This window comes from Trematomus bernacchii, unplaced genomic scaffold (genome assembly GCF_902827165.1).
Source record: "Trematomus bernacchii unplaced genomic scaffold, fTreBer1.1, whole genome shotgun sequence".
Classification (NCBI taxonomy): domain Eukaryota; kingdom Metazoa; phylum Chordata; class Actinopteri; order Perciformes; family Nototheniidae; genus Trematomus; species Trematomus bernacchii.
In genome coordinates, this window is record NW_022987998.1 from 1241445 (window position 1) to 1266613 (window position 25169).

The following is a 25169-nucleotide window of genomic DNA, read 5'->3' on the forward strand; positions in this document are numbered from 1 at the left end:
ATGGTTAAATGTACTTACTGTAGATTTCTTTGGATAAAAAACGTCAGATAAATGAAATGCAATGTAATGTGATAAGGTTTAGCACTGTCTTTAATGCTTCCTCCTTTGAGCATTGTTGGAATACTCATTGTATGTCTTCTGGTAGTTGAATAACAATACCTAAATCAGTTGCTAGTAACGATTTTCTAATCACCTAATACTTTAAACAATTCCATTGTTATGGACCTCTGGGTAGTACAGTAATACTGTGGCATTGGTTGTCCTTGAAATCACGCATGAATAAGGCTTCTGAACTTCTGATACGTTTCCTCCATCATGTACACTAATGCAGCACCTCTGACCTGCATTAGCTCATCAACGTGCTGATGTTCACCCATGAAGGCTTAAGTGCTTCATTCCAGTCAGCTTGAAATAAAATATCCAAATGCTCGAGTCCTCTGTTGTTCTAACAGAATAATGTGTAGCTGTTTACTGTGTGTAAGGCTGACCCAGGTGATGTTGCTGAACCGCGATGCCATTTGTTTCTTGATGGAAGGCGAGTGTTTACTCGGTCATCCCGTCCTACAAGATCTCAACACTTCTAGAGAATGTTGTCATGGTGGAAAGATCAGCTCCAGCCTTCAGGACATTTTGATATGAGTTCATATCATACACTTTAATATTGGCCTTTTCTAAGCCTATTAATGAAAAATACACAGTTATGATGTGTAAACACAGTTACTTTGCTTGTGACAGCTGAATTAACGCAAGGAGGGTTTTCTGAAAAATCTTGAATTTAGTTCATTTTGGCTACAAAATTGATATTTCTTCAGACAATACCCTGCAGGAAGTTCGACATAAAAGTATTGTGTGTGTGAGAGAGTTATTTCTTTTAGTATTTATATTTCTTACCAGCAATCTCTTTTATGTTTGTCTTTGATAATGTGTATTTACTGTATATCTATTAGAACAAAATCAAAAGTGTTCTGATTTTCTTTCATTTGATTTTGGGTTTTTTGTATATATATGAGTATATACATTTGCTGTCTTTGTCACACACTTGCGTTAGCAATGTAAAAATAAGTTTCCAATGCCAATAAAGTGTCTTAAAGGGAGGGAGAAAGAGGCAGAGAGTGATAGAGGACTTTAATAATGGTGATCTCATAAATTAGGGAAATGTGTAAGGAGCTGAAATACATAGAGTTTAGGAATATGAGTTAAAATATGGAAACTAGTTTGCACATTCTATACATTAAATGTAATAAATCAGGCCAATTGAACAAACATTTGATGAAACAGCTGATTAAAACAACAACACAAAACATTTGCCTAATGCTTCACTGTTCTCCCTGAATATGCAAAAGAATGCACTCCTAAACCTAATCAGATGATCTATTCCACAGGGACATCTGCAGTTTAGTTAAACACATGTATTGTTCTCATCACTTTCTTCCCTTTGTGATAGACATGCACTGCAGGATACAATAAAACCACAATCAAAGGAAATCCTGCACTACTTTGTTTCAAAGATCTCACTTCCATCTTGAACATTCCTTTTATACTTAACAAAAAAGAATTCACTGTGGGAGGCAGTTGCATGAACTGATAGCAGAAAACAAAATGAGCCTGGGGCTGCGGGGCTTTTTACTTTGTGGATTATGGCGTACTTAAAGCTCGCACATTTATCGTGGCGGTGTTGACTGTGACCCGCAGTAATAGTGGATGTATAGAGAATATTTTTGCATTGCTTCATAACTCACTCATAATGGCTGCGTGAACGGGCCGGTCACTTTAGACTGTTGAGGCTGTAGTAATGTGGCGTCAGGTAGCGGCGGGCCTCTGAGTGCCGCAGCAGTGATTTGTTGCCGGGGGAGACTAATGAAGTGGTCGCTCTGCCACCCTGCTTCTTTTGCAAGATCAATTCGGCGTCAGGGCGCGTACGGCCGTCGCGCTTTATGAATGATGGAAACCTCCTTAGGCCATCCATATACCTGAATCCCCGGCATCGCTATGCTATACCCCCCCCCCCCTCTTCTTCCCCCTCCCTCAGGCCCCCCCCCCTGCTCCAGGAGGCTGGGATTCAGCAATCCTTCTTGTTTGGAGAAAAATGCATTACCATCAGCTTCCTCTGCTCTCCGGCCTCTGCCCGACACACACTCCTGCATACCTGACTCTGTAGCTGCTGAAGGAAAAAAGATGTGTGTTTTAGTGTGTGTGTGTGTGTGTGTGTGCAGTGGTGTAAAGTAACAAGGTAGTTTTACTCAAGTACATAGCATTTTGACAGATTTGGTCATTACTTGAGTATGTCAATGTTTTGCTTGTACTTCTACCCCACTACAATTCAGAGGTAAATTGTGTACTTTTACTCTACTACACTTAATTTGTACCTTTATTTACTTTAGAGATGTGGATTAATGATGTGAAATATAATCAACACTTAAATCAGACTTTAGTTATACCTGGAGTAAAATCTCCAAGATTCCAAATCTACCCTGCAGTATACACTGACAAAACATTGCCTTTAATTAAATATATTATGTCAACAGGTTCCACAAAATTGTATTAGGTTAGTTGAAAGTAATAATATTAGGATTAAATAAAAAATATTAGGTTCAACTTATTATTATCGCTGTCAACTAACCTAATACAGTTATGTGAAATGTGTTGACATAATACATTTAATTAAAGTTAAAGTTTCAGTTTTTTCAATCTTGCTGCACCATTGATAAACACATTACGCATGAATAATTATAATCAAAATATATATTATATTATTCTGAAATGGGAACATTTGCATAATTAGTACTTTAACTTTTGGTACTTACTCGTGTAAGATTTTGATTGCAAGACTTTTCTTTGTAACAGAGTATTTCTACTCTCTGGTACTTCTACTTTTACTCAAGTACACGATTTGAGTACTTCTCCTCACTGTGTGTGTGTATCTCCTCTTATATGATAATTAGCCGGTGGTTTGATGGACTTGACGTGAGGATTTGGCCATCCTCTCACAGAGAAAAGGTGTCAGAGAGGCCGGAGAAAAGAGGAGCTTTTAAACAGATAATGCGATGGATGTTTTAGTCGGTGTATGATAATGAAAACGAGATAAAGCGGGGCGCGAGGGAGCCAGTCGCTCTCTCTCGCCGGCCTTTGATCCCATCCAGTCTGGCTTTTAAGCATCTGCTTCCGTAATGAGGAAGAGTTTACCATAGCCCATGCAGATTCAGGGAGAATGAATTCAAAAGTTAATGGTGTATTTGTCCCGCGTGATTAAGAGCTGCGCCTCGTTCTTTATGACATTGCTGATCCCCGCCACAAAGCAGGTTGTGTCGAAGGGGGGAGAGAAAAGTATTTATCATAAGTTATAACGATTATCCTAAAATACCCAGGGAGTTAATTATGTCTGTTTTAGTCGGTGTAGGTGCTTTTTAATGTGCCGGGATGAGTGAGAGGCCTCGGGTTGATCTCTGTTGCAGCGTGTGTCAATAAGAAGGATCTGTCAGGGGTGTTTTCATATTCCGAGATCACAGTGCAGCTCATCTGAAGGCGTCAACGGCCATCTGAGAGCGGGGCGTCGTATATAAAGATGTCACGAACTGAGGCCTGCCGAGAGGTTCAAAGGGAAAAGTGGAACGACAATGAATACTTGCCTGAGTTTTCCGGAGGCTATGAAATGTAAAGGCCTCCCCTTTCATTTCTCGCTTAGATTAAAATATAAGGGGGGGAGAAAGGGAGGGGAAATTGAGACAACAGAACGCGAGGAGGACTCGGAGGAGGCGGGAACGGGGGAGCCTTTACGGTTAATCTTAACTTTTCAGATTGATTGGTTCAAGCCCCCTGTAAATCAGCGGCTGCATGGCACTCGTCTTCTCATATGATAATCTGGGTGTCAGCAGCCAAAGAGGTGGAAGGAAATAGGTAGCAGTGAGTGGAGGCAGAGTGGAGTCGTCCAATTGAGCCGGCTGATAGCTTCCCTCCCTCCCTCGGCATCTCTCACCTTTCCTTTATCCCCTTCCTCCTGGCAGAGAGGAGAAGATGAGCAGGAGGAGTGTTTAATGCTCCCTCTGATGCCGCAGCAGGATGAGCTGAGCTCGCCACCTGCACTGGGAAATGAGCTATATGCGGATGATACTCTTTTTTAGAATATTTATTTTTCTTGTTTTATAAAGACAAGAACCAGTGTCAGGTGTCAACCATGGTGGGATTAATTTATTGTAGTTTTCCAGAAATACTGATTTAGAATCTGATGGATGAGCTGGAGAAGCTTGTGCTTTATGGCTGATACTAACTAATACTCTTTATCAATTTAAAAATGTTTCCAAATAAAGTGTATAGTCAATGATTTATTCTATTTTAAATCAGATACAAAAAAAAATCAGATTTAAAATATCTTGAAGATAAATTACACACTTTCAGGTCCCAATATGAAACATACATGTATTTTTCGTATTATATTTATGTAGTTTAAACCATTTTACCGTAATCATGCGTTGGAAGAAGCCGAAACAAAACATTGACTAATCAACGCCTAATTTAGTTATTTCAAACATTGATAAGTTATATCCATAAGAAACGGAGCTTTATCACCATTATATATTTGAAGTTTGTGTTCACCTGACAAACTGAAGTCTACTCAGCACGTTTTTAGCTCTATTTGGGTCTCAACCAACTCCTGAAGATTTAGAATATCTTAAATGCTCTCTTTTGTTGTCTGTCTGTTCTTAAAATCAAATGGGCCAACAACACATCTTCTTTGTATAGTCAATGTTTTGTTTCTGATTGGACAATCCCCATTGGCCTTGGCCCAGATGTAAAGTCTGAACGACCAACAACTTTGAAATTGTTATTTGAGCCATTCTTAATATAGACATTTTTAATTGGTGCATCATGTAGTTACGAATGCCTGAATATATTATCCAAAATGTGATAGCCTTGCTAGCATTTAAGCATCTGTGCTTGATTGAACACTTGAGTTCAAATGGACAACAGTCACAATATTTTACCCATAACTACAATACATTTAAATCTTGTATCTCCCATATTCAGAGTTAGGTTTTATTTTTCAGTTGGCTTCCAAATGTAGCTTAATCATCATTGCTCTACATGAGAACAGACAATCTATTCCATGACAAATATCATTTTATTATGGAGCTTTGCTTATCTGAATATATACTTACAAACTGGAATCATATTGAGAACATTGACTGATATTGTAATGAGTTAACCACTTAACTGTTCTTTTCCTGCTACACACATGCACACACACACAGCTGGCTACACATAAAACACACTCACACACACATATTTATGCGCACCACACACTCTTCCCTCCAGAGCACGATGGACCAAGAGATACAGCTTCTCTGCAGCAGCCTGAGCAGCGACTCTGTCCGCTACGATGAAGCCCTCTCCTCCTTTCCCCTGAGTGTTCTCCATTTATTTTCCCCTTTATATATTATTCAAGTTCAAATAATTAATTCAGGATATCAAATCAAGATGTAGGAAATCAATCAAGAGCCTTTTTCAATCTGCCTTTCATTACGCTGAACCCCCGGTCCTGGTTGAGCCCTCAGCGGCGCTGGCCTGCACTTCTATGGAGACACACTGAAACACTTACGTGGCATCCCGTCCGCCGGAGAAGATCTCTGCCTCGCTTCGCACGGCCATGCTGAAGTATTTAGGCTGCATCCGATTGGGTGGTTGGAATTATTTTTGTTTAGCGCTGATATAAAAATGAACCACATGGCAGGCTGGGATCTAATGGTCCAGTTTGGTAATGACCTTTTTTTAAACACTTTTTGGTATATCAGTTTCTGTACTTTGCCAAAAACAAGTAAAACAATTATGAAAACAAGGTGTTTTTGCTTGTAATAAGTAAAACAATCTGCCAATAGAACAAGAGAGCATTTGCGATATTTAGCTAAATGAGATCTTGAAATGAACTGGTCAAACTCATTTTGAACGACATTTTACCAGAATCAGGAAATGCTGTGTTACTAAATAATCCAGAAATGCTCAAAATGTTTTATTTTTCCCTCAAAAGTAGCTTTTAGATTTTTCCCCTCAAATGTCATCCCCTTTATTTCAGGCACATTTATCTTATTTCAAGTTATATAATGAGTGACACTGTTACTTGAAATTAGATTACAAGTTGTTATTCAAGAGTAAATGTGAAGAAGACTCTTGCAGAATGCATTTGATTTCACTCAAACTTTATTGTCGTGTTCATGCAGCCACTAAAGGAACAAAATGAAACACATCCTCTTTGGAAACACTCCAAAAAGATCGGAGGCATTTGTGCAGAGTGAAGCAGCTCGCAGCCTGAGCAGAGATAAGCAAGAACAGATGTTGTGAAAAGAAAACCATCCCCGGTCACCATACGTATTATCGTCCTCTTTGTGCTCCGTCCTCTGTCGCCGACTTTATGGGAAACACGCTCTGATCCAACTCGGAATCAATAACCCCGGTCGGATGACACCGAGCTCCCCCCCCCCCCCCCCCCCCCCTTAGCCGCTTACTTTAGCTGCATTTGGTGCAGCGATGACTCTCCCATCTTCTTTGTATCATCAATGTTACTATACAACTTCGGACTGTCCCATTTCCCGAGTTGGAGAAGCCATTGGCCTTGGCGAAGGTCTAAGGTCACAACAACATTTAAATTGTTATTTGAGCAACTGGTAATATATAAATAATTAATGTGCAGCTGTAAGTATTTAGGTATGCCTGAATGTATCAGCTAACACTTGATAGTCTTGCTAGCATTATAGCATATGTGTTTGGTTGAACAATTGTGTTTTAATGACCAATGTTATTACAAAGCCCCAACATTTTACCCATAACAAAAAAGCGTTATATTCTTTCTCCCATATTCAGGTTTTTCTTTTCATGTTTGGTTCTAAATGTAGCTTTAACGTTGCTCTACATGATAAGAATCTTATAAATGACCTTACTGCCATGTTTAACAGTATCATAACAGATACCATGTTTTTTATGGAGCTTCCGTTATTCCACTTTTTTATTTCACTCATGGCAATTATTATAAAACCAAACATGTACACTTTAAGGAGTTTTTTTTCTTCTTTGTTTGTTGCCCATGATGAGCAGAGATGAAGTAAGAACAGATGTTGTGAAACCGTCCCCAGTGACCAGACATGTATCGGTATTATCGTCCTCCTTGTGCTTCATCCTCTGTCGCCGACTTTATGGGAAACCCGCTCTGATCCCGCTCAGAATCAATAACCCCGGTCGAATGACACCGAGCGCCTCCCCCCCCCCCCCCCTTTAGCCGCTTACTTTAGCTACATTTGGTGCAGCGATGACTCTCCCATCTGGAAGCAGACGCAATAATGTTGTGGTAAAAACGTCAGTCAGAGAGCAGTGAATGTGAGGAGGGGGGGGGGTCGAGGACAGGTAGTGAGTTGTGTAGTTGTGCAGTGCTGTTGGGAGGAGGGGGGCAATTTATTGAAGGAAATGTATCTATATTCGCATAGCGGCGCTGTGAAGCCGAGATCTCCATCGCGCGGTGATAATTTGCGGTTGTTAAAGTGACACAGTGTTGGTAGGCCGGTCGGTGCGAGGAATGTGGGGGCCAGACCTGACAATTAGAGCTCTGTATATCACGCACTCTCAGAGGAGGGGATGGAAGAGAGAGGTCGGGAGAGGTCAGACACACACACACAAATACACACTCAGGGACCAGGCTTGGGCAGCAATAGATAACATGTAACGGGATTACTGTACGTAATCAGGACACAAAAAAAGAAACAATGTTATCGGATTACTGTTTCTTTAAAAAGAAACATGGATTACTTACAGGATTACAATGAATCAATGACGATCACTGTATGATAGGTACACTGAAAAAACTGAAACATTGACTTTAATTAAATGTATTAGATTTCAAATAAATAATATCATAATAATAATACAGTTATGCAAATCTGTTGACATAAAACATTTAATAATAGTCAACGTTTCAGTTTTTTCAGTGAAGACATATTGCCTGAATTTTCTTTTTGATTTGCATTTAGGCTACTTATATTCTACTTATTTGACATGTCTTGTTTTAATGCAGTAGTTGGACACCCGATTTATAAAAACAAAAATACTGTTTGTTTTTAATTCATATATTCAACTAAAACACTTTTTGCATGTTCTACTATTCTGTCTTTAATTTAAGAGGACACATTTGTTATCTTAATGTCTTTGTTTCTTCTTTTCTAAGGTCACATTGTTCTGTTGTCTTACATGATACACTTAATTAAAAACAAATTATCGATATTTCTTTCTCTCTAATTCATTTGCATTTCATTTAATGTTGAGGGAATCCAAAAGTAATGGAAAGTAATAAGGTCACATTACTTTTATATTTTGATACTCAGATTAGGTTACTGATTACATTTTCTATAAAGGTATTAGTCATTGCAACAGATTACACTTTGAAAGTAACCCTCCCATCCCTATCAGGGAAACATGTATAAGCCGTGTAAAGGCAGCGGACATGCAGTTTGAAGCAAGAGGTCAGAACATGTGCTGCTGCCATGCTGTACACACATGGCTCTCATTTGCAAACAGCAAGGAAGTGCATCATGGAACATCATTTAATTTCCTGCTCATTTCTAAGGCATGAGACTGATGGTGAAAAACCTTGCGCATTGTGTATTTGAATCATGTTTTATATCATTAACCATCACTTTGTCTGACACGGCCTCAGAGTAATACGATCTAATTGGACAACAGAGAGGGGCGAGCACATAATAAACAATTCAAGATTCCCATGCAGGTAAGAAATCTATTTCCATGTCTCGCAAAAACATGCACATGCTTAATACGCTCACTTTATTTTCCCATCGAGCCTTTCGGGCGCGTTATCAGACAAAACAAGCGTCGATATGTGTCTGCGATATGAAGGTGAATAATTGTTGTAATTAATGACCTGTGGGTATTAACTGGAGCCATCTGACGGACCTCCGAGGCTAATTCTAGGACCGGTATCGGGAGCATCATTCAAAACAGCATATTAAAACATTCTGGAGTTTCCGTAGTTGCTACATTTTATGCGGCGCAGTATGTATCTGTGTGTTTGTTTGCCCTTGTGAATTCTCTGTGTGTTGTTTTCCGCTCACGTCCAGCCCCCTTCTCCTCTGTGACTCACACACACCTGTCCAAAGTGTCTGAACTTATTCCATGTAAGATAGCCGGAACCATTAGCTTCCTGTGACCTTTTACCACTCTTTTGTCTGCAGCAGTCATTCCGCCTTGTGTGTGTGTGTGTGTGTGTGTTTGGGTGGGACAGTGTTTGTATGAAAAAACATGAAAAATGCTACGAGTTCCTACATGCACCTCAAAAATAACTATAAACACTTGTAGATATGTGAAGGTATACTGTCTTATGCAGAGTTAAATGTTAGTGCAGCTACACACACATACATAAACACACACACACACACACACACACACACACACACACACACACACACACACACACACACACACACACACACATGCAGGCATGTATTTGCAATGGATTTTCCTTTTCTTTTATTTGCTGTAATTGGAAAATAATTCAGGCAACGTCAGGGAGAATCGATAAAGAATTAATGAAAGGAGAGGGGGAGTCATTAAAGGCAATAAAGAGGGAGAGGTTATGATGAAGATGGCATCATGGAGAGACACAGAGGAGACAGCCGCCGCTGCATGTGTGTGTGTGTGTGTGTGTGTGTGTGTGTGTGTGTGTGTGTGTGTGTGTGTGTGGGGGGGAAATAAAAAAATGTGTGCATGGAGAGATGTCGCAGCATAGCTTCCTTTTTTTGAGCTGTAAAAGCGATAAAAGCTGAATTAAACGCACAAATGTGATTTATTTTCTCAGTTTTCTTTAGAGAAAATTGAGCTTCTGAAGGTGTGACATTTTAGTTTGAAAGTAGCAAATGATTATGTATTTTCGAACATGATTTCAATAGCCATTAATTAGGATCATGTACGTAAGACACCTTTTTATCATCATACCCTTTCATAAAAAGCCTGCCTGTTCTAGCGTTCCAGCAGCCGGTGTCACAGTCAATCATTCAAAAGGGTAATTATATGACACTGTAACGCTAAAATACCTGCAGTCCCTTAATAGCATCGGAGCCATCGAGATTCAACCTTAAGCTTCCATCCCGGCCCCCTACCACTCATCTGAGCGCCGTAAAGCTGCCAGAGGAAACAATACTGCCTCTCCGCTCAGCACCGAGGTTAATGGCAAATGGGGCTATGGCTGCCGGTGATATTGTTGGATAAATGATTATTGATTAGGTAAAGGTTGAGCTAATCATTAGGCTTCATCCATTTTACAGACTCTCTCCCTGACCTTTCTGCCTGGCCCTCTAGGATCACCAGGATTTCTCCATACGATGATTTGATCGCCTCGCAGATGGGCACAGGGGAGGAGAGAAGAGAGGGAGCGGGGGGGAGAAAGAGGAAAAGCAAAGGCAGATTAGTGAAAGGGAGCAGAGAAGGAGCAAAGAAGGAGGTTAGGGCGTAATGTGTGCTCAGATGAGGCTGAAACAGGAGATGATGTTGCGCTTATATACTCTATGCATTGTATTTTCTTTGCAAACCTTTTTTTGTAAAGAATATCATAAGTCTGTTTTTTTTTTTGTTGCAAGCTAAACAATATCAACATACATTTGCAGGTCTTTACATGACGTGGACTGTGATCACATGGTTTCTATAGCATTAAATAATAAAAAATGTGAATATATGTGTTCAGATGCATGGTTTGGAAAGTCACTGGCATTACACAACATCATGCTCAAGGTGGATATTGAAATCAGCAATCACAGGAATACTTTGACATTCCTCAACTCACAAGTTATGAGCTCGACTCCATTTTGTATGCTTTTTGATGTGTCAGAACGATGAATACTTCCAATTTATTTTGAATGCATGCACTTCCCATAATACCAATTCCTATCCCAAATGCTGTAATAAACATTATACATAGTAGGGAAAATGATACTGTTTCTTACTTAGTTGAAGAAACATGGTATCGTTTTATGTGATAGCAAAAAAACAAACATATTTTTTTAAAAGAAAGAAAGAAAATGAAACCCCTCAAATACATAGCAAAGATAATTATTTGTGTTGGGCTTATGTCGTATCCAAAAACAAAACAAACCCATATTCTCATTGTATGGGTTAATGGATCTAAGCATTCCGGCCTTTTTTCCAAATATTCTTTAGGGCATTGCAAGTTCTCATTGTATCGCAAAATGCAACATTTCTTCGTACCATTTTTTATGCTGCATGTGTTTAAATCATGCATTCACTGTACAGTATGTGTTCATTGCTTTTGTCACAAAGCAATGATATGTGTCGTTGTTCCAACATAGGAAAACAAATAAATACATTAATTAGGGTAGGTTAAACCTAATATAATTTAACTCATTTACGTATCACTGGTTAGGATTTGGGGTTAGGGTGACAGAAGTTGTTCAGCATTCTATACTCAAAAAAGGTCTCAATATTGTTGAGGACCCATGTCATAGGTCAGAAATGATATGTATCACCATTCAAAAACTCATATTTCTTCAAGTCTAACACATACATCTGTAAATCCATGTCGAAATTCAAGTTCCAATACATGATTTAATGTTCCCTGGCAGCTTTACAATAGCAACATTCTTGAGTTACAGTGTTTTATATCAAGCTGAGTGTATAGGCTAAGTATTAGATACACCCAATGTGAAACATCCGCTCTGAAACCTTGACATGGTGACAGGGAAATGCCTCGCTCCTAACAGCTCTATTTATTGAATTGTAGCGAATATTCCTGGCAGCGGGAATTTAACCAAACCCAGACTAGAGCTCACATCTGCAGCCAATCAGCTCGGAGAACACCCCTCTGTTCCTGCTCGCCTTCCATTTACTCACAAAGTCCTGCACTGGAAACAGAATGTTTATTTGAAGTAATACTTTCGTCTGAACTACTGGATGGAAACACGTTAGCATTGCTGCATTGCTACATGCAGCATCTGTGCTGGAGAATAATCACCAACATGATTTTTCTTTTCTCTCCCTCTGGTGTGGATTGTTTTGGTGCAGTTGCTTATGTATAGGAAGTTCACCTTTATTCACTATGACATGACTTGTGATGCTTTTATGGTACCAGAAGAGAGAACAGTTTCTCAACAGCATGAAGTATAGTGTACATGTGCTGCATGTCAAATACAAATAACACACTGCATATCAAATCTTCCAATTTTTATTGACTTATTTTCCAATAATTTTACAAGACAGTACATTTTTTAACACTCTTATTTAAGTGTGTTGCCTTTACAAGCTAGCTAACAGCAAACAGGACTTTATATACAATTCAGTAATGCTTAAATGATACAGCAAACACATGAGAGTGCATGCATGTAGTGCACACATGCACAATGACAAACACACACAGGCATGGAACTTGAATTAGCATTTAACCAGCATGCACAAACAACTGCAAAAAAGACAAATGTGTGGACGATTGAACACACACTTACACAACCAAGGTTTGGAATTATTTTGCAACATTGGCAAATAGAATATTTTGTCTTTTCAGAATAAAGACCCTTTAACTTACGAAACTAAAACCTTCACAGAAACGTGTCAGAATAGAGTCATGTGCATGACTTGTTCTTCAGCCAGTGACGTGCCGCCTGATATGGATTTTGATGTCGCTGTAAATCCATCAGTCTGGTCCATATTGGAATATCTCAACAACTATTGGATGTATTGACAAATCATTTTGTATAAACTCATGGTCCCCAGATGATGTACTCAACTCGTCTTTGTCATCCCTCAACACCAACATGAAGTTGACATTTTGGGAAATGTCTCGACAAGTACAGTGTTGGCGGATTGCTGTGATTTTGTAATGATAACAATCTAGTTGCATTGATTTTTTTTTTCTCAGTGCTGTTAAACAGGACATATTCTGCTCATCTTCAGGTTCATATTTGTGTTTTGTGCCTCTACTGGGACATGTCTCCATGCTTTAATGTTCAAAAAGCTCTTTATTTTTCTCATACTGCCTGTGCTGCAGCACCTCTTTTCACCCTCTGTCAGAAACCAGAGCCCAGTCTGCTCTGATTGGTTAGCTGGCCGGCTCTGTTGTGATTGCTCAGAGATGTGTCAGCAATGTCCCGCCACTTAGCCTATCACATACAATGTGTTGGAGCGCTAGCCAATACAAGTGTGAGTGTTAGATAGTGATGTCACAAGACCATTTAGCTGCACAAAAAAACCTAAATAACACGACAGGAAAGGGAAAACCCCCAAAAAGCATAAAAGGGCCTGTTTAAGGGCATTATTGCACTGAGAGACTCCGGTATGACAAATAAGTCAGATAGATTCTCGCAATCTTAACGTTGCTGAATCCCTGTAACAAACTTCCATTTTAATTGGTGGAATTGGAGATTCATTGTCCTCTAAGCCTTGATCTGGCACGCTGCTGAAAGTACTTTGACACACTGAGACTAGCTGATGATTCGGAGACAAAGTGGTGTGATCTCTTTCTATATTGGTTTATTTCTCTTCAGGCTATTCCGTAGGTGAAAGTCAATTCATCTGCACTTCTTGTCACACCCTCTCTTTGCCAGGGAAAATAAATCCTTCACATTCAGCTCACCATCTGAATATTGTCACTCTCTCCTTCCCTCGTCCTCTGTCCTATATTCCTCCCCCCCTCCTCCTCCTTTTACTCTTCACCTCTTCTACCCCTGCCGTCTTTCATTTAAATATTTCATCCAGTTGTCTTGCGGCCTCTACGGCTTGCCAAGTGTCATCTAGATCCCAGGGCCCGACACTAAAATGGAGCACGGAAGTCATTTTTAGAGAGTCGTGTGTGTGAGGAAGAAGGGGGAGACAGAAAAAGGAGGATAAGCAGCTCGGCTGGGGTCTGAGACATCGGGCGGTGATAAGAAGTGAAAAGGTGGAGAAGACATGGGAGTGATAACTAATGTACTTCCTGTGTACTTCCTCCTCTCTGCTGTCAACCCCTCCTGCTGCCAACACCCCCCCCCTTCCCCTTTTCTCTCCTTCAGCCTAAAAGATATAACTGATGTGTGTGCGTGTGCGTGTGCGTGTGCGTGTGCGTGTGTGTGTGTGTGTGTGCGTGTGTGTGTGTGTGTGTGTGTGTGTGTGTGCATTTTGGGTGATCTGACATGTGATGTAAAGGAGTTAGCGTGTGTGCGAAGATGTACATTTATGGGGCTGTCGGACAAACTGACGGCTGATGTGGAGGTGTGTGTGTGTGTGTGTGTGTGTGTGTGTGTGTGTGTGTGTGTGTGTGTGTGTGTGTGTGTGTGTGTGTGTGTGTGTGTGTGTGTGTGTGTGGACTTACTGATGGGTGATGTGAAAGTGGGGTAGTGAGGGATGACATGGACAGATGAGGGGGGGGTGAGTGAAACTTCTACTTAGCAAAGAGTGATGTGTTCGCTCTGTTTAACCGATGAGTGTGTTTTCTTTTCACCAAAGTGTGTGTTTTGTGTGTTCTCATACCAGGGTAGAATGCTGGTTCCGGTTGAGGTCAAAATGCATCGGATCATAATGAAGGATTTCAAAAATCACCGCAGCTGCCTGCAAAAACAAGGAGGAGGATGAGATCGTGACGAAGAGGGAACAATCTGAGTTTCTATTGTCCTCAACACCGACTCCTGTTGTAGTTTAGATCGCAGCTGTGAAAACACAACGACAAACACGCTTTGGCTTTTAACACATTTCTGCCCCCGTTGTCATGTGTACCTCGCCTCCCCCCCCCCCACACCTATGGCTACAGCAGCACAGTACGTGGTGGAATACGTTAAGAGCGACACAATCACACCTACTGTACACTTCATCATTATATATGAGATCCACTCATCCCAGGTGTAAATGAATGTCTTCTTCTGTCGCTGCTGCATAGGTTAACGGATGATGTGTTTTATAAGAAGACGAAAGATAGAAATGTATTTAATAAAGTTATTTATAAATGCCTAGCGACTGTGGACACCTTGTCAGTTACAACGTATATAATATAATTCTAATATCAATGTTAGTGAAGTATGAAATAGTGTTTTCTTGATGACTTTGTGAAATAAAGGGAGGCGTGTGGCGCAGTGGGTTGTGCGTTGGTGTTCGGATCAGGGGAGCACAGGTTCAAACCCCACTGCAGTCAGCATGTCGTTGTGTCCCTGGGCAAGACACTTCACCCCAAATTGCTCCTGTGGGGATTGCCCACAGTATTGAGTATGTAAGTCGCTTTGGATAAAAGCGTCTAACAGGTGACATGTAATGTAAAGAAAATTAAATATGGCAATACTTCGTAATTGCTTGTCACTCATATCGTTCTTTTTTCTTTTGCATTTTAATTGTGGTTCTTGTAATGCAATAAACCATTTTTATAATGCATTCAAATGTGATAATAAGTTATTGGTGGTCATCGCTGAAGTTATGACATTCCCGAAGTATAGGCAGATAGTTTACATTACAAGCTCGTTATGTCACTATAAGTGGTCAGTATATTTTAAGTTAAAAATAAAAATATCATATCAGTATCATGGTAAGGCAAATATTGTCGAAGAATGTTTAAGATATGTGAAGAAAATATCGAATATCGGTTGGTCGGTATCAGTGTCATATCGGTTGAAAATAAAAGTCCTTTACAAAAATCTGTTATGAAGTACACAGAATAAAAAAGTACTTATAAAGTTATACAAACAAAAACGAAATTAGGTACAGTTGCCCTATGCATACAGTATCACACACACACACACACACACACACACACACACACACACACACACACACACACACACACACACACACACACACACACACACACACACACTCTTTCTTACCAATGTGTTTATGTGTGTATGGCGCTTCTGTTCCGCTTGCCAGGCTGCTCACTGACCCCCCACGTGTGTGTTTGACCTTTCAACTCTGTGCTTCCCCCGCAGGAGAAAGGCCCTGCTCTCTGATGCACCTTTGGACATCCAAACACACACACACACACACACACACACACACACACACATACACACACACACACACACACACACACACACTGAACCATCCTTTGAGTGTGTGGATTTAGCCATGCGGGGCCAACTCCGGTCAGGCTTCTGGTCATCCGCAGTAACAGATAAAAGGATATATCACTTCCTCAAATCCCTGAAACCATACGACACACACACACACACACACACACACACACACACACACACACACACACACACACACACACACACACACACACACACACACACACACACACACATACACCAACACACTAGGCACTGAGCTTCTGAGTCCCCCGCTTAGCACTTGATCCTCTCTCTGGGAGGTTGACACTTCAGAGGGAAAGCCTTCACAAACTCCCCTGGACTACACACACGCACGCACGCACGCACGCACGCACGCACGCACGCACGCACGCACGCACGCACACACACACACACACACACACACACACACACACACACACACACACACACACACACACACACACACACATGCTCAGACCCTTCACGGAATGTACTGTACACCACTGCGAGGGTCCTAAACCTCGGAGGCCCGTTCACGGTGAACTGCTGGTCAGCATCTGCTTACTGTCCAACACGCTGCTTCATATTTCCCCGGCCGTCAGTCATCACTTGCCCCTCCGACAGACCACATCTCGGGGTTTGAGGTGCGGGGCAACACATCGAGAAAATGTGGCCAGTAAACAATCCTCTGTGTCACCAAATCTCCTCAAGATAGGAGCGCTCGGGAGAATTATTTGAGCATATTGACCTCTCTTCTGCCCCCCCCCCATCAAGGTAGGGCAGATTGTCCGGCTAATTCAGACAGGCGGAGAGCAGACGTGGATGTCAAGTCAGCTAGCGTCTTTGGGGGGCCCAAGGGCACCTGACCGCTAGTTTGTAAGGGAGACCACTGCACCCCGGGGTGCCTGCATTTAACACGGCAGCCTATCTAGTGTTTGTGCAGAGGCGTGGACAAGCGTATAGATGTTGATTCAACATGGGGTCAGGGTAAGTTTACGTAAGGATGGTGTGGGGGAGGCGTGTGGACGAACACACAATTCAAGTGCATAAAAGGCTGAAGCTTATTGTAACTGACATGTTTCTATTGTGGATTTATTGTACGCTAGATAGGGGGGATTTATTATGTACTGTAACTCCTACTCAACCATATTTCCTACAAATAGGAGTAGAACATCTGAGTCTGATCTGATTTATCACATTTAGGTGATGGAAACACGCCTATCTTGTTTTGAAACAGATTTCAGTTCATGACAGTATCTAGGATTTCATTTAAATGTAGTGCAAATTCTGACAGAATAGCTAAAATGTGTAAAACAAAGAGTTAATTCAAGCTTGTAGCCATCCATTACCGTTATCTAAATAATGAAGAGTTGTGCTTCGAGCTCAGCAGTAGTTGGCGCAGTTTGTCAAGTCGGTAATTATTGCAGAACATGATGGCCCAACAAGAAGGTGAAATAAAAACAGTCTTACCTCAAACAGTGCAATACTTTCTGAAACTCATTTGCCTGTTTTATTCATAAAATATGGAGCCAAGCATTAAAGCTTTTAATACAATATCTTAAAGGTCCCATGTCATGGCCATTTCTACTGATCATAATTCCATTGTTGAGGTCTACTAAAATAGATTTATATTGTGCAATTTTCCAAACTCACATTGGTTTCTCATACAGCATCTATGTATAGTATGTGTATTCACTCTCTGTCCTAAACGGCTTGTTGGAGCTCCTGCCCCCCCCTCCCTGTGAGCCCAGTGGCCGTCTGCGAGACAGTGAGACACAGCGAAACCCATCCCGAAACACACACACACCCGCAGCCTGGCTGGGAGTTTGTGTGTGTGCTCAGGCTGAGTTCCGCGGTGTCTCGCTGTCTCGCCGACCCCACACCAGTGAGCCAGCTCACAGTGTCCCGCTCCTCGCAGCAGCGAGCCTCGCAACGTCCCGCCGAGTGTGTGTGTGTGAGGAAGTCCGCGGATTGGTCCAAACGTAACGGCTCGTTACGTTACGTTACGTCACTATACCCAAATACGTCACTATACCCAAGAAGTAAACAATGGAAAAAGATAAATGTCCAACGAGGCGTTCTGGGGCAGCATAGACAGGTCTTTTCTGTGTTAGAGTTTTACTCGCTACAGGGTGTACTTTGAGGGTTTGTGACTCTGCAGACCGTGTACATGCATAAAAACCTTCATAACACACAAGAGGACGGGTAATAACCAGAAAGACATGACATGGGACCTTTAAGGTTTTTATTTGTTTTCTGGGATTCAACCGAAGAAATGTCTTGCGCAAATTGAAAATGTGCTAAACAAGAGGTTGATGAAAATGTACCTATTGTGAGCCCGTCTAGACAGCACATCCAACACATTTAAATCAACTATTCTATATTTTGACCATTAGGGTTTATCTTCTTTGGTTTGTGTTTGGCTTAGTAGCAAATAAGTCAACCTTTTCGATATTTATTCGAAATCATTTCCTGACCTTTATTGCTTTGCTAAATAAGAATGAATCATGCTTTAGTTGCCATGCATGTTATAGTGTATTAAAGACAATGGAAATACATTGAGATTGAATATTTAGCAAATCCTTGTGAAGACCTTGAATTAGTCTAGATTTCTACATCCCTTATTGTAACCCACCTTACCCTAACCTACACAACCTATGTCTAACACTTGTTTGACACTCAGCTTATTTCCTTACCCTAAAATTGTTTTGCAATTGTATGCAGAATCAAACTTCCATTGTGTCGCATCGGGGACTCTCATAAGAGAGCCAGCATTGGCATTGTCACAGCTAGAAAACATGCTCTAATTGTTTCTCTTGCTCTGCTTCTTCTTTACTTTCTCTGTATCACTCTACCACCATTAAATGTATCCGTTGCTCTTCCTATTAACAGGTATCTTTTACAGGGTAGTGGTGGGTTGGAAGTGTGTGGGTGAAGGAGGGAGGCTTTGGCATAACAGCAGGGAGAATGTCAGAGTAAGATAAACACCGGGTGAAGCTGAAGTGGCTTTGGACTCGGCTCGAGCTGAAGTGACAAGAGTATCGGCCTGTGATTTGTATCCACTGTGTGGAGTGGCTCCCACGCACTCACTATACATCCTGAAATATACGCCATTTGACTCCTGAGTGTTTCTGTAACCTGATATGTTTGTATAGCCAGCAATATCATAATAAACTGTATCGCAGTGGAGCTGCTAATGGTAGCAGGTCCGCAGAGCGAATAGTCCTTCATCACAAAGACATTTTGAATTGTCATATTAGGGAAAAGCACGGATATAAGAAATGTAATTAATGATGGATGAATTCCATTTCCATTACTTTGAGTTCAGGTATCTGGTATTGTGCGTTTTGCCTACTGTCCCTACAATGGCTTTAAAGTAGACTACTCTCACACTCTGGATAAAGATATCATGGTCTTAGGCATTGCACATGTTGCATTTGGGACATACCTACCCATGAGACTGCCAAGTCTCCAGGTCCTGACAAATCCAAGCCACTTCCTGTATTTACTGCATATGCACCCAGGAAAAGAAGACAGCATGGGATACCTGGAGTTCTTGTGACATGGCAACAGAGGACTTGTGGCACTGTCAAGGGCAAAATCATCCATTTCCATTGTGAGTCTGTCTCTGTTTCCTGTTTTAGTTTGAAAAGTGTTCCCCCTCCCGTCTTGTCTGTTGCTGGTGATTGCGTTCACCTGGTGCCCTGTGTTTCTCCTCCCTCCTCACCTGTGTCTTGTTGGTTTGTCCTGTGTGTATTTAGGTTCTGTTTTCCTGTTAGTGTGTGTGTGTGTGTGTGTGAGAGAGAGAGAGAGAGAGAGAGAGAGAGAGAGAGAGAGAGAGAGAGAGAGAGAGAGAGAGAGAGAGAGAGAGAGAGAGAGAGAGAGAGAGAGAGAGAGAGAGATCCTTGGTGCTGGTGACTGTGTTCACGTGAGACAGTCATATTGAGGCTGTGTGTGTATCCTGTACCACAAAGAGGAATACATGCCCACACCGGGTTGTATTTGAACTCTCTGCCTCTGCCTCCTTGCTTGGTTGGGCCGCTCAATGGTCAGCTTCACACACGCCCACTCATGTTCCTTAAGCACTTTGGTTTATTGACCTTTTTTATTGTAAAGATCATTATGGTTCATTTATTCTATTCTGAGTAAAATTACCTTCTAGTTGGAGTGAAATGACGTTCGATTGGGAGTAAAATGACCTTCTATTATGAGTAAAATGGCAGTAGAGTTGTTTTTAATATACACTACATAGAGTAAATAACCATTAAGCAGAGTCAAATCTAAGCACATAATAGAGTAAAATGAACTCTAAAAATACAACTCTGAACAAACAGTACATTTTACTCTATATAGGTTGGGACCAAATGTTATATTTTTAGAGTAAAATTTTCTTCAATTTGAGTAAATTTTACTCAGAGAAATGTACTGTGTACCTACCCATGAGACTGCCAAGAGCAAATCCCCCGAACTAAGGATATCCTTGTGCAGTACCTCTAAAGAGCAATGTACCTGAGGTGGCAACACATATGCCATCTCCAACAGACGTTAGATGGACCCAAGACATTGGAAACCATCTTGGTCAACTTTCTCACAGTCAAGCCAGTCCATCGTTGAACCTTTATGGCCCGTCCACACAGCGGCGTGCGATGAATCTTCAACGCTTCTGCCCATTCACTTTGAATGGAGTGACGTCACGATTCGCCAAACTGCATTGTGGGAGTGAAGCGGAGCTTTGCTGGCGTTGCTCGCTGCAAAAGTTGAGCAATGTTCAACTTTTGAAGCTTCGGCGGAAGCGTCAGCCAATCAAATCATATCCCAGTACAAGCTCTAGCCAATCAAACCGCTGCTTGTGTGTCAGGGGCGGGAGATTCATGTGATCGGTTGTTGGTCGAGTTTCAGACACGCCCACCGGCAAGCTTCAACGCACGCCGCTTTTTCACAAGGCTTTAACTGAATGTTCAAGGGCCCAAATGTACTAAGTTGAATGGTTTTATGAAAAGGGGATCATTTCACATATTACACGGAGTACATTGAGCTCTGAGAGGTTTCTCCTTGATCTGGAAACAGTAAAAGGAAGTATGTGATGTAGTTAAGAGAAATATAGCCTTGGGTCTTTGGTTGAGGTCTGCCTCATGTGTCAGTACTAGCTGTCCAGGCAGCTATTTCAACTGGACTTTTATTTTTGCGTCAGAAATAGTTTCTAATGTTTATGATAACATTGTACTCAACAAAAGTATTCTCAAATCTTATTTTATATTCTCAAGTATTATCAAAATCTACAATGATCCATCTATGATTTACCTTTAATTTACCTTTACCTCCAACTGAGACCTGAACCCATTATATTCCTCAGGCAAGCAGCCAGGTATACAAATGATTTGAGAACTGTGGCAAAGTTTTACTGGCTTTAGGTAAGGCAGGTGGTATTTGATACAATTTCCCCTCTGGGCTTACCGCATCTCTTTTTACTCTACTTAGATACTTCAGCACTATAAAACACGTATATTCGACACGCCTCGACCTGACTTGACTTCTGTTCTACATTGAGTGTCATTGCCTTAGGGTCACGTCTCCTCTAATGAATGAAATATGGGAATTTGCTCCCCCCCCCAACCCTTACATTTAGGTTATGACCAGATGGTATCAGATTTTCCAAAAGCAGAAAGACAGTTATTTGTTCCTCTAAATATTCACTGTTAAATCGATCCAAAAGTCATCTGATGCATAGCTTTCACCAAACTCTTCCAGCTTCACGATGCTGTACATGTTTGCCATGGTTGTTGGTTGTTCTGTCTCCTCTGCACGCATGTCTTCGCAAGTTAAACACAGTCTGCTTGAATCATACATAACTGATGCACATGTTATCTATAAAGCAGTGTGTAACTGCTCTTGGTGAGTACATCTGGACTGGTGTTTATCACTTTAACAGGCTGTAAGAAGATCCAAGTTTAACTCAGTCACTTGTCTTTTAAAAACTGGGTCTGTTCTTGATTTGGCCCTATACTGCGTCAGTGTTAACCGACCAGGTTATTGTTTTGTTGGCTTTCACTCATTGTCTGTGGCACATGGTCCTAATTGCCCTGTGTATTTGTTCTGCTTGAGGATAAAACATAGCATTGTGCCCTTTTTTCCAAAACAAGCTCTTGTACAGACTTTTGCCAGGTGTACATTTTGACACAAACAAGAGCCAAACTGACTGGTGACATCATTTGTTACTTCGAGATTGCAAAAGTCTATCTGATCGGCAAGCCGCCCTGCTGATTAAAGTGTGGCAGAATTTATATTTTCTTAACCCTCCTGTTGTCTTTGGGTGAAATCTGACAGATTTACTACTTTCAATCATAACTTTTTTGTTTTACATTCGATTGCATTAAGGCTTTATGATATCCTTCACAGTAGACATTTGAACATATACAATTGCTGATCACCACTTTCATTGAATTTTGGATGATTTAGTCAACTTTGTAACACCCATGGTGTTCCCGGTCAAAAATGACCGACATAAAGAAAAGGAATTAGTAACCATCCGGATCAAATCCATAACCCTAACCCTAACCCTAACTTGCTGATGAAACCATTTGTAAATAAAGTTATGCCTAAAGTGGAATATAAGTAAATATAAAATAATAATCAAATGAAAGGATGTTTAGCCTATTATCTACAATGTGTTGGAGCGCTAGCCAATAGAAGCGTGAGTGTTACAACGTGATTACTATGTTACAGTATTAACAAAGGGGTCAAATGAAGGAGTTTCAGACGGGGTGTTGGAGGGAAACTCCCTCGGGAGGGAACACAGGGATTTTAGCCTTTGCAGGCCATTTACATGCACAAAAACCTATAACACACTACAGGAAAGGGAAAACCCCCAAAACATAATTGGCCCTCTTTAATATGTTTGAAAGCCAGAAAAGCCTCGACTCCTCCACCCTTTACATCTTTAAATCAGATAAATTCGATTTTTTCAATAGCCCTTAACATTTCTTCAATGCATTCACTTTTACATTGTCCTGTTTTCTCTTCCCATTCTGTTATAATGAAGCTCTCTCTGTCTCTCTACCATTTTTTTTTCTTTCTGGAAGTGATTGGTGTGTCTAAACGAGGAGGGAGGGATGCTTGGGAGAGGCCCGACCATCTTCACGCGGCACATAATTAATAAAAGCAGCCTGTTCCAATTTAAGAGGCTGATTAATGCAACAGATACATCACAGCATGAAGTGGACCGTCTCTCCATCTCTCTCCTTCTCTGGTCTTGACAGCATAGAGACAGAGCATGGCATTATTAGGTTATGGCACAGTATGCTTATAATAAATCTTTGTAGACTCATTTTTGGAGGATTTTTATATCCGATGTGTTACAGTTGCAATTACAAGAGACTGGTAGTTTAGTGTTTGTCTTTATGCCATGTATATTGAAAACTGGAAACAGTGTTGGGGGCAGAACCCTGTTCATTCCTATAAAAGTTGCTCCTTGTCGCATGAAGCCAGAATGACCTGATTCTTAAGAACAACAATCTGTGCCCATAGAGAGTGTGCCCGTGTTTTACTTAAGCCCCGCCTCCAATCCGCAGCGTCACAGCCAGTCTCAGCTCAGTCACATGAATGAAGATGAAAAATAACACTAGATTTGGCTTTAAGCGCATTTTACAGCTTACTCATACACTGATTTACGGACGTCTACTCCAATGTAAGTCAATGCACAAGCTACACAAATTGACTCAGAAATTGTATTACCACCGTTTGGCCACCATGAACATTGGCTTCAACGCCCAGAGCACTTCCTATGGGTTTGCTTTATGCTGATGATGCACCTATTTACTGCCATACTGCACACCTTGTAAAAGAAAAAAAACCTACAATTTCCATTTGGGTCAACAAGATCTTTTCTACATTATGGTATGAACCAACGTAAGACTATCCATGAACAAATTATTACTAGTAATGTGTGTTATCCCAAACAATTCTATCTACCCTGGCCCCATTTTTCACCAAACCGTAGATAACTGAATGTTTGAATCACACTGGGCCATCTCAACCAAAATGTGACTGAAATGTCGAGCTCACACACATGGATTGCTGCAAACCATGTGTGTGAGCTAGACTTGTCGACAATATTTGTATTAGTATTTTAATATCAATAGTATTTTTCCTCATTCCCCTCAGGAATATTTTCCATGATTTTGAACTCCATAACAGGATTTGATAATTGAACTAAGTTGGTCTCTGATAAAGAAAAAGATAGATTTTTTTCCCATTGTCTTTTCCATTAGAAAGACCAATATAAAAATGTGCCTGTTTGTAAAGCTGAGCCATATACTACGTGCAATGTTCAGGGTTTGGAATTGACCTTAGCACGGTTTGTGCACATCACACCACATCGCCCCCCCCCCCCCCCCCCCAAAAATATTTTAAAGAAAAAAGAAAAAAAAGAACTGTCTGAGTATCTTCATTTACTAATCAATGTTCTACTAACTCCATTGGATTTGGTCTATAAATGACAATTGTATACAACAACAAAAGGAGTTCATAGCTTTATCCTTCAATCTTGAATAATATGTTTTATTTGTGACGTCTGATTAAGTGCGTTTCGGTTTTTTATAATATAGTTGAAGTACTTTTATTAGCCATGTATATGAATGTACTGTATAAAAAACATTTTTACTTTTCACTTGTGAAAGGTTTAGTTTACTGAGTTATTAATTATTTAGATAGTTTGCTACAGAAAAAGCAAACCAGACATGCATAGAAGATCTCACATACACGTACTACGGTTACAGTTCATATTTAAACTCCTAATACTATTACAATACTGCTACTACGCCACAGATTCAATTAAGGATATTAATTGATTAATAACAAAGCGTAGGTATGTTCAATTGTTTAAATGTTCTGAGTAGAGCCATGCATTTAAAGTCTGTGAAAGGTAAAACCGTGATACTTGTATTCTTGAAACATAGTGCTGCAAACAAATAAGATAAAGAACAATAGGTAAATGCTCTTCTTTACTTTTAACAAGGAGCTCCCTGGGGCCTTCCGAGGAGCCCTGGTGGTCCCTGAACCTGACTTTGAGAAACCACTATTTTCAAGCAGTGTAACCAATGAAGTACAGTAATGGAGTGTAGTGGCCTGAAGTGTAGCTATGAAGTCTTC